Raw genomic sequence first — 9,809 nt, forward strand, 5'->3', positions numbered from 1 at the left:
CTTCCTTATCAGTCCTTATATCCTTTCAGATCCTGGGATAATTTATAAAAAGTCCTACATGGCTACCGGCTCATACTTACTATTCTTGGGTGGGGTGAGTGAGGGAAAAGATGTATGGAAAATAGGCATTAGGGCATTTCATGCCTATGTGATAGGTCTATGACATTTTTTCATGATATTCATACTATAAGAAACCTCTTGTGCCATTACAGTATCATTTAATTATCTCCCAGGTCCAGCCCCCTCCCAAGAAAGTAATGTGATTGCCCAAAGCTTATGATATGTAGAGCAAGTAGAGAGTATTACAAAGAAGAACGGGCAGTTTCTCCACACACCCTTTGCCCTAGAAAGTTACTTTTAAGCTCCTCAGGAGAGTCTGATATCTTGTGAGACTCAACCATAATAATAATAATAACAACAACACAATAGCTTGAAATTACAACGTTACAATGCTGTTCTAAACACTGTGCATGTATTAATTCACTTAACCTTCATGCAACAATGTTATGAAAAGATCGCTGTTGTTTTCCTTATTTTACAACTGAATAAAGTCAGGCACAAAGAGCAAAATACTTTGATTGGGTATAATAATTAGTAAGTGAAGGGCTGCATTTCAGACTTGGCAATCTAGTATGAGAGTGCATGTTCTTAGCCATGACACTATTCTTTCCCAGGAGCCAGCTTGTTGGTCATCTGATGTGAGTGACCTTCCCGACAGGGATTATACTCACTCATTAAATAGGAGAAAAGAGAAAAAGCAATATATGACAACATGAGTGAATGTGTGGAAAGACTATAACCTGATACCTCTATGCTTATAATCCTAAAATACCAAAGAACGACAAATGATAATTAAACAACCACCTGACTTGGGCAGAACCACTTGACAACATGGATAATTCCAGACTTTATCCTTCAAATTTTATCTTTCATGCACAACACATTTTTGTGGTCCCAAAATGAAGCTGGACTCATATACAAGTGTCCAATGGACAGGAAACATTCTCCCAGACTATGTATTGCTAAGAGAGAGAGAATCATCTCTGTTAGGTAGAGTAAAGCTGTTAACAGAAAATATATCAGAGAAGTTGTAGACAATGGCTTCTGGATAAACCAAGGATCTGCCTAAAAGCTAGCCTGTCAAGTTGTTAAAACCTGTGCACTGGTTCATGGAGTCTGGAGATGGGAATTTCAATCCTCACTTAGACAATGGAAAAATTGTAGGAAGAATGGTGGCAGTGAAAACATAGGGCTGTCCTATCTGCTCATTTTTTTCTTTGCAGTAAGTCAAGGTTTACGTTCACACTCGGTTCTCTAGTTTACAAGATGAAAACTTCCAACCAACTAAATTTGTTTTCATATCCAACAGTCCTACCACAGCACTTGACTCTGATGGCAGCACTTTTCAGTCCTGCCTCCAGGCCTGTCCTTGTCCCCCCCTCTCCCTGATAGGCCCTTTCCATTGAGCCCAAGCTCAAATATCACCCCTGCCTTTGGCAGTTTTAATTTCAATTCCTTAGCAATGACAGCTGAAGTCTACTATAAACTAACTATTCAGGGATGAATAGGAGATAAGGAAACAGAACTTGCAAGTTTAGACTATTGACTCAAAGTTTGGTTGGTGAGTGGGAAATGAGACCAGGAGTGTTCATACAGTTCAGAGAAGTGAGACAAGGAGCATTCTGAGCACATCTGCAGTCAGAGAGAGGCTGGGCTCCCTTTGTTGGATAAGAAAGGAAGATCCAAGAAGTCATCAGAGGAAGGTTGATAGCAGTTTAAAGGACCAGAGAAAAAAGGAAGAGTTAATCTTGGAAAAGAGAAGACGGGATTATTATAATCTTGGAGTGAAGGCCCACCAGCGATTAGAAAAATTTGGAAATCTTGCACACCCTCTGACTCCCCACAGCAACTTCCAAGAAAACAGCATTTTCTCACCTTCATTATGGGAATAGGAATATGGGGTTGAGAAGAAAACACTCATTCCTATCTCGGGGGCATAAAGATAAAAGTTATGCTGAGTTAAATCAGGTTGTTGAAAATGCTTATATGAAAATGCTTTATGTGGTTGACTTGAAATTCTAAGTGTAGTCCCTGACAATAAAAAGACAAATGTACACTCTAAAAAGATAAGTTTGTAGATATTGTTAGGTATGAGCCAAGGCTGGGAAAGATACAACGAAGAAGCATAGACTTTCAAGCACCCTATTTATTCATTTTTCCAGATGGATCAGAAAAAACTTGTGAATTACCCCTGTACACCTGTGAATAGTTTCAAATGCCACAGTAAGGAAGGAGAGTTACTTGAATTTTTTAAAAACTTGAACCCTAAGCACATGATGTATCTTAAGGAGTAAAACTGAACAATTTCACAGAAGAGAAAATTCTGGCCTTAGCAATATGTGATGTCCCAGTGGATACGAGGATTAAGTGTCTGAACAGGCAGTTATAATACAGCGGGGAACTTAGAACAGCCACTGAGGCATGAAATGTGAGAGGAATAACAAAGCGTGTTCAGGTTATAAAAGGCAGCATTAAATGTTTGCTCATGTGATTGTAAGAGCTGAAGTTTTACCCGTGATACACTCTGTACACATAAAAATAAGGATGAGACTGTGTCTGAGCATGACACTGCTAAAATATGAGCCAAAGAGAAAAAGGGAACAGAGGCATAATATGCTACAAAAAAGCAGCAATGGTGATATCCACTTGATGGCAATGGGAAAGGACCCAGACTGCAATCGGAGGATTTGTAAGGCTCTAAAGGAGCTAAATGAAACTGCCAAAGGGAAACATTTTCATCTGCCAAGGCAAAGCAGAACAATGAGAGAAATGGCAGGGATGATGGGGTTTTTTAAAACAGATGTTGTTGCTGGTTCCTGGCCCGTATTTCTGCCCGGATCCAGTGCTAGAATGCATCCATGGAATGCACCAGTGCTGGAGTCTGACTTGGAGACACACCAGGGCATTCTATGAGCCCTGCAGGTCACTGTGTGGGGAGAGAGATCAAAACTACACGGTCAGATTGCTGAAACCAATAAAGGAGAAAACTTGAAACTCAGTTCCTGGGAGCTCTTCCATGCTGTTAATAAGTCTTCATCTAGTCACTTAGTCTCTTGTGTGCTTTGCTTCTTCATTGGGGATGAAAAGGCTTGGTAATGAGTCCTCACTGCACAGAGACCCTACTAAGGCGGTAGAAAAGGTGCTACATAATCAGCCATCTTGCTCCTTGTTAAATCAGGCAATACAGAAGACCGAATAGGTCCAGGAATACCACTTGAAAAGCATTGTAAGAAGATTTTAAGATAAAGCAAAAATAATGGCTTTAGTCCTGATCTCAGAATATGGGGACCATCTGTGTCAAAGAAAACCAAATTTGACAATGTAAAAATGAAAGCAGTTCAAAAAAGAGCGTTGCTACAGAACTCTCAGTGTAGCCTAAGCTTGAAATGAATACTAAATCTTTTGGGAAATCCATCTCAGTGGCAAATCTGAAACAACTGATGTTCATTCATCCCTAATGAGACTAGATACAAAAGCATATAATATAGGGAATCATATAATGTGTTTGTATCTGATAGGGTACTCATTGTAAGCAACAAAAACAAATATGGCTAACTTAAGCAAAAGGGAAGTTTATTAGAAGGATGTTGATCGGAGAAAAAAGAATCAGGTGGTTCCAGTGGTTGATGGCAGAAAAAAGAAACAGCAGGAAGTATCCAAAGAGCCTCTTCTACCAAAATTGTGTCACTCAACCATTTTTCCACTTTGTGTCACTCTACTCAAGGTTCACAGTTCCAGAGAGACAATCTGTTGAGATTAGCCTGGGCCACATACCTGCCCTTCAGATAAAGAAAAGTGGGGAAACTTGAATGTATAGTTGCTCTAAAAATAGGCAACTGAATAAAGGTAACTCCCTAAGAGGATATCAGGAATTGGTATGAAGGAGAATGGATATTGGGCAGTGTAAAATAAAAAGCAAGCATCTGCCTCAATTAAAAAAAAAATCTGATATAAGAATTTCAATACAGAAGCAACTAATGAGCTATTGTTATTAACATAGCTGACCCTTGAATAATGTGGAAGTTAGGGGGAATCTAACCCTATGCAGGTGAAATTCCACATATAACTTTTGTCTCCCCAAAACCTTAACTACTAATAGCCTACTGTTTACTGGAAGCATTACCAATAACATAAATAATAGATCAATACATATTTTATATGTTATATGTATTATATACTGTTTTCTTAAAATAAAATAAGCTAGAGGAAAGAAAATGGTATTAAGAAAATCAAAAGGAAGGCCACCACTGGGCCTTCCACCATGGCTACCTCTTCATGGGCAGGGGGGCCCTGGCATCCCTCAGCAATTGGAGGCTGGGAGCCTTCATAGGCTGGGGGAGGCTGGGATAGAGGCCCCTGGAGTTGACTAAAGCACTGAGCCAGGTTTAAGAGCCTCAAGGAGGAATCAAGGAGAATTAAAGCTGCCAATGGGCAACTGATGGTCTGAGGTCAGCACAGACATGGCTCAATCAGTACTCCTGGGTGATCCCTGAGTTGCTCTTCACCACGCTCAACCATATTGACAAAGGCTCATTTGGGGAGGTTTATAAGGCCATATAACCACACCAGGGAGGTGGTGGCCATCACCATCATTGACCTGGAAGATGCTGAAGATGAGATCAAGGATATCCAGCAGGAGATCTCTGTGCTCATCCAGTGTGACAGCTCCTAAATCACCTGCTATTTCAGCTCCTACCAGAAAACCACAAAGATGTGGATTATCATGGAGTACTTGAGAGGCAGCTCCATGTTGGGTATACTTAAACCAGGTTCCCTGAAGGACACCTGCATCACCAGGATCCTCCAGGAGATTCTGAAGGGCTTGGATTACCCACACTCAGAAGGCAAGATCCACCGAGAATTAAAGCTGTCAATGTGATGCTCTCTGAGCAGAGCAATGTGAGGCTGGTGGACTTCAGAGAGCCTGAGTAGCTCATAGACATGCAGATCACAAGGAACACATTTGTGAGCACCCCCTCTGGATGGCACTCCATGTCACCAAGCAGTCTGCCTACAACTTCAAAGCTGATATCTGGCAGCTAGGGATCATGAGCATTGAGCTGGCCAATGGTGAGCCTCCAAACTATGATTTCTACCCTATGTGCAACCTGTTCCTGATACCAAGAAAAGCCTGCCCAGACTGGAGAGCCATCACAGCAAGCCCTTCAAGGAGTTTGTGGAGGCCTGCCTCAACAAAGACCCCAGATCCTGACCCACTGCTGAAGAGTTCCTGAAGCAGTCTTCACTTTACCAAGAAGGCGTCTTTTCTCACTGAGCTAATCAACTGCTACAAATGCTGAAGTTGGAGCAACACAGTGAGGTGTCTAGCATCTAAGGACTCCAAGATCTATGGCAATGTGAGGATGAAGGGCAGGGCCACATCTGGACATTCTCCCCAAACCATCTAGGCTGTAAGTAGCTACACAAGGGAATAGTCCTTCACAGCCCCCAAAAGTCTGCAGGGCCCATCAAGAGGCAGCAAGGGTTCCAATGTCTATCCAAGCTGGTCTGGCCTGTCTTCAGAGAACTCAAAGACAGAAGGAAATTGATCTGATTTACAATAGCATCAAAAACAATGAAATACTTAGGAATATATCTAACTAAGGAGATGAAAGACTTCTACTCTGGAAGCTACACTACAAGACATTGATGAAAGAAATTTAAGAAGACACAAATAAATGGAAAGGTGTCCCATGTTCATAGATATGAAGAATGAATATAGTTAAAATATCAATAATACTAATTATATTCATCTATAGGTTCAATGCAATTCCTTTCAATATTCCAATGGCATTTTTTACAGAAGTAGAAAAAACACTCCTAAAATTTATATGGAACCCAAAAGACCCAGAATAGCCAAAAAATCCTGAGAAAGAAGAAAAAAACAGGAGATATCATGCTTCCTGATTTCAAACTATCCTATGAAGCTATAGTCATCAAAACAGTACTGGTATAGGAACAAAGCTGCTTGACGTGGGTCTTGGTAATGATTTTTTGAATATGACATAGTGGCAACAAAAAAAGTAAACAAGTGGGACTACATCAAACTAAAAGAATTCTGCACAGCAAAAGAAACCATCAATGAAGTGAAAAGACAACCTATGGGATGAAAAAAAAATTAGCAAACCATATATCTGGTAAGAGGTTAACATCCAAAATACATAAATAACTTATACAACTCAATGGAAAATAAAAACACAAATAACCCAAATTAAAATGAATCTGAATAGGCATTTTTCCAAAGCATATATACAAATGTCAAGAGGTACATGAAAAGATGCTCAACATCAGTCATCATTAGGAAAATGCAAATTAAAATCACAATGAGATACCACTTCATACCTATTGGAATGGCCATCAACAAAAAGACAAGAGATAACAAATGCTGGTGTGGATGTGGAAAAAAGAGAGCCCATGAACACTGTCAGTGGGATTGTAAATTGGTGTAGCCACTATGGAAAACGGGATGGAGGATCTTCAAAAAATTAAAATAGAATTGCCCAGCACATTCATTTCTGGGAATATATTCAAAGGAGACGAAAACAGTAACTTGAAATTATATCTGCATGCTCATGTTCACAGCAGCATTATTACAATAGACAAGATGAAACAACCTAAGTGTCCATCAATGGATGAATGGATAAAGAAGTGGATAAATGGATAAAGAAGTTGTGGAGATATAATACACACACACACACACACACACACACACACACACACACACACACAATGGGATATTACTCAGCCATAATAAGGAATATATATATATATATATAATAAGGATATATATATGTAAGTACACGATGGGATATTACTTAGCCATAATAAGGAAATCCTACCATTTGCAACAACATGGATGGACCTTGAAGGCATCAGGCTAAGTAAAATAAGCCAGAGAAAGACAAATATTGTATGATCTCACTTATATGTGGAATTTAAAACAAAAGAAAACCCAAACTCAGAAAAAGGGATCAGACTTGTGGTTACTAGAATCAGAGGGTAAGGGAGGGAAAATTGGAGGAAGGTGATCAAAAGGCACAAACTTGCAGTTATAGGATAAATCCGTACCAGGGATGTAATGTACAACATGATGACTACAGCGAACACTGCTGTGTGAAACATAGGGAAGTTAAGAGAGTCAATCCTAAGAGTTCTTATCACAAGAGGAAATTTTTTCCTCTTTTCTTTTTTTTCTTTCTTTTTATTGTATCTACATAAGAAGATAGACTGTAGCTGAACCTACTGTTGTAATCATTTCACAATATATATAAATCAAACCATCTTGCTTTATGCCTTAAACTTACCCAATGATGTATGGCAATCATTTATCAATAAAACAGGAAAAAATTAGCAATTGGGTAAGGCAACTAGAGTGTTCTAGGAAGAGGAATTCAACATCTTTCTAATAAACGTGTAATCTTCAAAATAAGTGACATAGCCAATAGTGTGTGGTAGGATGTGTTAGGAGAGAATTTTCTATCCTTTTCAAAAAAATCAAAATTGAAGTCAAAGCTGATGATTTCTCAAATGTTATTAACATAAACTCTAGCGAGCATGCCATATTTTACTATCATCACTAGAATCACTTCTCAATGGAAAACAACCTGCTGACAATTGGGAAAAGTAGTATTTGTATCTCCTATCTCAGGATTTTAAGGGTCAACTATTCTAGTTTAATCTCTTCTTTATTCATTTGAATTATGGCTACATAACCTGAAAATAAATTTTCTGCAATGTCAAATAACAGATTTGATTAATCATTTTGTTATTTTGGCCTGGTGAAGACAGCCACAGAGAAAGATGCAGAACACTAACCCCTGATTCTAATATTATGATTTTTTTTTTGTATGGCTAGCAAAATGAAGTCAGTGAAAAGAAAAACCTCCATAGAGTCACAAAATACATATACATATATAAAGTATTTAAGGTTATTCGATCCCTTCATTTTAAGAAAACTGAGACCCAGAAAAATTATAAAAATTTCCAGTGTTTACAGGACTAGTTTTGAACATGATGCAGATTATCTGTCTGACCCATTTATTAATTCATTCTCTCAGAAACTACAAATTAAGCTAATCACCCTGTGCCAGGCATTGTCTAGAAACGGAAGACACAGACAGCAAAGGACAGTGCTCCCACGAAACTTCTATTTTAGAAGGGAGAATCAAACAATAAGTAAACAAATAAGGGAGTCCTCGATAATGAAACCTGCCATTAAGATAGTAATTCAGGATAATGTAACAGAATGATGTAGATGCTTCTTCAGAGGGAATTGTCTGCAAGAATTCCTCAAGAAAGTGATATTTGAGCTGAATCAACTGTCACAAGGAACCGGTCATGTGAAGACCTGGGTAAAGGGTATCCCAGTCAGGGGAACAGCAACTGCAAGGCCCTTGGAATGGCATGCACATGACAGATCTGTCGAATAAAGAAAAAGCCAGTGTGGCTGGAGTGTAGGGTTGAGGAATAAAGTACATGAGACTGGAGTATTTACAGCCATGATGAGAAATTGGGGTTTTATTTAAAACCCAAAGGATATTCCCAGTCCAGTGTTCTCACAGTCCAGTGTTGCACTTACCATGAAGCTGAACTTGTTCTGGCAACAAATGGCTCCACTTCTGGAAAAATAACTAAAAAGCAGGTGTGCACCTTTGCTGAAGGATTTCATTTATCTGTAACATGAGGCTGTTTGGTAAGCCAAATGATTCAATAAAATAGATTCCTTTGGATGGTCCGATCCATTCAATCTACCAAAGGGCTGCCATTTGTCTCCCTGGGGCTGATGCAGAATTGTATGTCCAACTTGGACATTATGTAGTCGTCCGGGAAGCAAAAGCCCCGCAAGGGAGGCGTGATGGATGGCTTGCCTCTGAGGGAGTGAGTGCACTTCCTCAGTGACTCTGCATCAGCGGCACTGGGCCTTCCAGCTTCTTCTCCAGAACAGGGGCCAACTCCACAGCCTCCTTAGAGACAAGAGTAATTTTTGCTCACATTTTTTTTCCTGCTTGAGAAACAGAGAGAAACAGCTCTGCTTTAAATCAAGCCCCCAACCCAAGGCCTCCCTACAGTCTATAATGGAGGCTAAATGAAACAAGTGAAAGTTGTTTTCACTTACAATCAAGAGCTGAAAATTCATTCAGGCATTCAGTGAGTAATTGAGGCAGGTGGTGGTCATGGAAGTGGCCAGGTTAAGGTGCGATCAGAGGGTCACCCTGTTTTCCCCCCTTCTGTTAATTCTTTGTTACAGCAAATAGAATCCATTTACATGTCAGATTTTCTACCAGAATTCCATCTCTACATGATCTATTTTATATATCTTTATTTCATCTGTCTCCACTGAGCAAGGGAGAGCAGAAAACTAGGAAAACAGAAAACATGTATCTTAGTCTTGGGTCAAATTATGTGAGAAAACAGAACTTTCCTGTGCAGTCATATTTGTTTTGCAAAATTTTATGTTCGATCTCCTGTCTTAGAAAGAAATCAGACACTGAAGAAAAGAAGTGATAATGCCAGGAAAGCAATTAAAAACAATAATCCTTGGGAAAGAATAATAATGAAAACAAAGTATCATTTATCCAGCACCTAGTAAGTGCTGGCCATCATATCATAAGCGCATTGGATCCACTCTCTTATTCGTGCCTCAACATGACCCTGTGAAATGAGTAACCTGGAAAGTAGCAGAAATGGAATTCTGGTCCTTATGACTGCAAAGCCTATACTCCTGACTCAAATGGGAAAATGTTAATTAT

At 39.3% G+C, this 9,809-nt stretch overlaps 1 pseudogene; it reads left to right on the forward strand.

Moving 5' to 3' along the window:
- The window catches only part of LOC118910735 (serine/threonine-protein kinase 25-like), a 57,211-nt pseudogene extending 51,851 nt beyond the window's left edge, over positions 1-5,360 (forward strand).
- The last annotated feature ends 4,449 nt before the right edge of the window (positions 5,361-9,809 follow it).

Source organism: Manis pentadactyla, chromosome 11 (genome assembly GCF_030020395.1).
Source record: "Manis pentadactyla isolate mManPen7 chromosome 11, mManPen7.hap1, whole genome shotgun sequence".
In the NCBI taxonomy this organism is placed as follows: Eukaryota; Metazoa; Chordata; class Mammalia; order Pholidota; family Manidae; genus Manis; species Manis pentadactyla.